We start from the raw sequence: 5585 nt of genomic DNA, 5'->3' as shown, positions 1-5585 counted from the left end.
GTTCGCTGCAAGCTCTGCCTCCCGAGTTGGCGCCATTCTCCTCCCTCAGCCTCCCGAGTAGCTGGGACTACAGGCGCCGGCCACCACGCCCGGCTAATTTTTTGTAGTTTTAGTAGAGACGGGGTTTCACCATGTTAGCCAGGATGGTCTCTATCTCCTGACCCTGTGATCCGTTCGCCTCAGCTTCCCAAAGTGCTGGGATTACAGGCGTGAGCCATCGTGCCTGGACGCTTTTTGTTTTTTACGTTATCTCTTTGGTTTGGTTGGTCACCTGCCGTAGAATGGCCCACTCTGCCTCTTGTAGGGGATTGTGGCCATTTTCATCAAATAATTTTTCTCATCCCACAGTCATCCATACTTGGTAATCTCAGAGCAAGATCCTTGTTCTCAAATTTCTGACACATCTTTTTAAAGATTCTTTATTTATGCTACTACTAATAATACAATATGGATGATGATGTTTATTATGATTTATTGGGTACCTCCCATGTTTAAGAGCTTTACAAGTGTTATTCAATGCTTATTGAGGTAGATATGAATATCCTTATTTTACAGAAGAGGCAACTAAGTTCAGAGAGTTTAATTAGAATTTTGCTCAAGGCCATATTTCCAGTAGGTGGAAAAGTCAGGATTCAAATCCAGTGTAGTTTTTAAATACCTATGCTCTTTCTACTCCACTGTATCATGATGTCTCACTAAAGGACATACCAGGATTTAATCAGAGTACATTTTGTGTAAAGGCATGTGCATTTACCAGATAAAACACTGGGTCCCTCCAGTAAAGCCTTTCTCTACCACCCATTAGCAACATGACAGTCAAATATCTTTTTTTTCCCCCCGTCCCACAGTCTTGCCTTGTCTTTTATTTTTGTTTGTTTATTTATTTTTGAGACAGAGTCTCACCTGTTGCCCAGGCTGGAGTGCAGTGGCATGATCTCAATTCACTGCAATCTCCGCCTTCCAGTTTCAAGTGATTCTCCTGACTCAGCCTCTCAAGTAGCTGGGATTACAGGTGCACATCACCATGCCCGGCTAATTTTGTATTTTGAGTAGAGACAGAGTTTCAGTGTGTTGGCCAGGCCGGTCTCGAACTCCTGACCTCAGGTGGTCCGCATGCCTCGGCCTGCCAAAGTGCTGGGATTATAGGTGTGAGTCACGGCACCCAGTCTGCCTTGTCTTTTAAGGCAAGAAACAGAATGCGAGTAATCAGAAAGCAGTAGAAGACATCAGTTAACACAAGACATTAATTTCTTAATTCCAAAAGCACTTGCAAAGAAAAACTTTTAAGGGGGAGGGGTGGAGGAGGATTGAAGCACATCGTAATAACTGGAATCCCATGACTGTGCCAAGTCTCATGAGGCTGTTTTTTGAATTTATCCTTTACTTGGTCATTTTTTTCTCTCAAATAATAAGTACTATTTTTCCTTAACTTTTTCCCCTCAAAGGATAAAACATATGAAGTATAAAATATAAACAAGCTCTTGTATTGTACAGTTATAAGTCATAGAACTATCGGGCCAGGCATGGTGGCTCACACCTGTAATCCCAGCACTTTGGGAGGCTGAGGCAGGTGGGTCACAAGGTCAGGAGTTCAAGACAAGCCTGTTGAAGATGGTGAAACCCCATCTCTACTAGAAATACAAAAATAAAATAATAATAATAATAAAAAATTAGCCGAGCATGGTGGCAGGCACCTGTAATCCCAGCTACTCAGGAGGCTGAGGCAGGAGAATCGCTTGAACCTGGGTGGCAGAGGTTGCAGTGAGCTGAGATCGTGCCACTGGGCGACAGAGTGAAACTTTGTCTCAAAAAAAAAAAAAAAAAACAACTAAAAAACCAAAAAACAAAAAGAAGTTATAGAACTATTTACACACTGATAAACTGCATAAAATCTTGGATAATTCATGCACATACAAAATATCAGAGCACAGAAGGAAGTAAACCCACTTTATTTTTGTCACACGTAAGATTCAAATAGTCAATCTGAAGAAAAGCAATCATTTTTACTGTGTTCTAAGTTGCATGTTGATACACTTATTAAAATATTCCTGCATAATCACATTTGGTATTACTATTTCTTTTTTTTTTTTTTTTTTTGAGACGGAGTCTCGCTCTGTCGCCCAGGCTAGAGTGCAGTGGCCGGATCTCAGCTCACTGCAAGCTCCACCTCCCGGGTTCACGCCATTCTCCTGCCTCAGCCTCCCGAGTAGCTGGGACTACAGGCGCCTGCCACCTCGCCCGGCTAGTTTTTTGTATTTTTAGTAGAGACAGGGTTTCACCATGTTAGCCAGGATGGTCTCGATCTTCTGACCTCGTGATCCGCCCGTCTCGGCCTCCCAAAGTGCTGGGATTACAGGCTTGAGCCACCGTGCCCGGCCTACTATTTCAAGTCAGATATAAAACTTGAAAATCTGCCATCCAGACAAAATGGGTAATCAGAAAGATTATCTCTGCCCTACCTCCCTAACCCCGGTAAGTATAAACTCAATTTTATGGCATGACTCCAAATCCTAGCTTGTGATGACAAATGCTAGGTCCGATTTCTTCATAATCCTTTTCGGGGTGGCATACTTGATAGAACTCAAGCACAGAAGTCAGCATTGATCCTCCAAACCAAGTTGTGTATTGCTCTCTGTGGTGTGTAATGACTTGTACATCAATAGCTTCTGGCTTCAATCTACTGCCACTTAATTCCTCACTTAAGGTCAGCCTGACATCTACAGTTCTTTTCATATCTCATTGCAAGTGATGTCCAAAGTCCCTGAACAGAGTTGAAACTCCCTAGACAAGAATATTCTTGTTGAGAGGATGTCTGACATCAAAAGGACAATCCTGAATTACTTCATCTGCAACATCTGAGATGGGATGTATAAAGTCTGGATTAGCAAACTCTGGATGAGAAAAGATTTCAGGTCCCAATAACCTCTCATATCCAATATCAGTGGAAAATTATTTATTTGATATGGCATTGATTCTTATATACTGTTTAAATCCGCTGTGACCCATCTGCACCTTACTTTTTAATTTATTTTTTAAATTATTTTTTAAATCTGAGCTAGCATAACTATAGTGCTCCTTTACTGCCTTAGTAGTTTCCAGGGATTGCTCTGGAGGGATTCCTACTTCTTGGTCTCTCAGTAGTTGCTGAATAAAATATGTTATAGCTCATCCTGCAATTGGAATGTGTTTAATACAGCTGCCAATCACATACCCTTCAGGCGCAGAAATGCCATGAGTGACACCGTTTCTACTTGTCTACATCTATTCCCCTATTTGTCTTGTGGTCCAGGATGTAGCTACGCAAGAACAGCCTGCACAGCAATGTACAAACCTGAACATTGAAGGACTCAAACACTATTTCAGGAGTGTGTTCCCTGCTTTCTGGAGTATTCAGTGGAGGTCCAGTCAAAAGAAAATAATAGTCTTCAGGCCCTGCCCTTAAATATTTAAAGATCACTTGCTCTATAAAGCTTTCCATCGAGTTCTCATCTTCAACTAGACCATGATGGATGGGCTTTTTGTTGTATATGTAGGTTTTCCAATGCGTCATCACCAGTAAAGATGTCTAGGTCATCAGCATGTTTCATCATCCTCCTTTTGAACTTGATCATCCACTTTTGCTGAGTTATTGATGGCAGTACAGGAAGGGATGGTAAATGGAGATTCTTTATTTTGGACATATGCTGGTTTTGTATACCCGGTGCCACAGTCTGCTACATAGGCTATCAGCTGTCAGGCCACCTTTCCTCCTGTTACCCTGCTGTTGCTGCTGCAGCGGCTGCCACTTGCTCCATGCTGGTAGGGGCCAGAAATTGGCAGTGGGAGATGGGGCATCTGACCATCCACAACTGAGCTGCCTTCTCTGTGGGGGTGAGTGGGATGGGGATCTGGGAAGGCAAAGCAATAGCAAGAAAGCAGCAGGCTCGGTCAGCACTATCCGTCACCTAGCACTATCCACAACCCAGGCAGGCAGGCCATACCTCCCCTGTCCTGCTGTGGTGTCCTCATCCTCTCCCTACCCTCCTCCTCACTCCTGCTCCCATCCCACAACCTTGGTCCCCTCATGCTGCTTTTCCCCAGATAACCAAGATGCCCAGGTGCCCTAAATACTTTTGAAATGGTTAGAGTGTGCATCAGTTATTTTTACCTAGTGTGGCTCAGTTTAATCAGTTCCTTAGAAATGCTACTTGAGATCGGCCAGTAAGATGAAAGTCTTTTTAGTATGGATGAAAGGAAGAAGGGAAGGAAAAGAAAAGAACTGGGGAAGGGAGGGGGTTTCACTTGAAGTAGGTTTCAGAAAGGAAATTGTAAATTTTATGGGACCAGGTTTGTATGTGGCAGCCAGAGTGTGTGTAAGGAGGTATTTTATGAAGTGGGATATGAATAGGTGCAGGTTTATATATCTTTTTAAAAGTTGTTCACACCTTGGTCTACTTTCATGTTGAAGCTAGTTGAGTCCCTGCTGGCAACTCTGTTCCACAAAAGTCATGCTGTATTCTACAAAAATATGTTTATTGGTGAAATTTGTAATGATACATATACCCCTAAGAGAGTAGTTAGGTCTTATGGATTAAAGTTACATATGAACCCAAGATCTCACAGCCTTAATAGCGTCTCATTTCCACTGACAAGAATAATAAGGTTTTCCAGCTTAAGTGCTATACAAAACACACGTCCCTTAACTCTGGTTTCTATCTAACGTTATTTTATTTATGTCACAATTGGCAATTTAAACAAAAGTAGCTGCTCCAACCTTAATAAATTATTGTAGGTCTATGAGTTGAGACTTTTGGTTCCTAAATGGTGACACAGAAGCAAGCTGAGGCCGGGCATGGTGGCTTATTCCTGTAATCTCAGCACTTTGGGAGGCCGAGGCGGGTGGATCACAAGGTCAGGAGTTCGAGACCAGCCTGGCCAACATGGTAAAACCCCGTCTCTACTAAAACACAAAAATTTGCTGGGTATGGTGGTGGCTGCCTGTAATCCCAGCTACTCAGGAGGCTGAGGCAAGAGAATCATGTGAACCTGGAAGGCGGAGGTTGCAGTGAGCCAGTGAGCCAAGATCATGCCATTGCACTCCAGCCTAGGCGACAGGGCAAGACTGAGTCTCAAAAAAAAAAAAAAGAAAAAAAGAGAAGCAAGCTGCCTTCATTCCTTCCTATAAAAAGCCAAAACTGAAACATGAGATGAGACTGTTCCCAGGGTCACAGAGAAATGAAAAAATTTTGAGCTGATGGTAAAAGAATTGGACTTACATATCTGCAATGCCCCTCCCCATAATCTGCCCAGCACCAAGCACACAAAAATTTTCCCTTGGCTCACAATATTTACAATGAAAAAGGTGAGATTGAGGTGGACAACCTGCTTCCCTGCCATCTTGGGTTCCCTGGCGGGAGACCTGGTCCATAAGAAACATCAGGAGTGCCTGAAAAGATAAATATTCCTGAGGACAGCCAGAGACAAAGACAGGAAGTGGGACTACCATCCCCATCCCTGGAAACTGTGCTCTGTAACTGGGCCAAATCAGAGTGTTCAGCAGCACCGTGCTGAGGTTTGTTCCACACCCCCTGGGTATGTGCCCTTAA

At 43.2% G+C, this 5585-nt stretch overlaps 1 pseudogene; it reads right to left on the bottom strand.

Moving 5' to 3' along the window:
* Positions 1–2421: 2421 nt before the first annotated feature.
* Positions 2422–3605, bottom strand: LOC117071416 (annotated as a pseudogene).
* Positions 3606–5585: the final 1980 nt, after the last annotated feature.

The sequence above is a fragment of the Trachypithecus francoisi genome, unplaced genomic scaffold, assembly GCF_009764315.1.
Source record: "Trachypithecus francoisi isolate TF-2019V2 unplaced genomic scaffold, Tfra_2.0 Lachesis_group3, whole genome shotgun sequence".
Taxonomy (NCBI): Eukaryota; Metazoa; Chordata; class Mammalia; order Primates; family Cercopithecidae; genus Trachypithecus; species Trachypithecus francoisi.
This window is presented reverse-complemented; position numbering and strand designations above follow the sequence as displayed.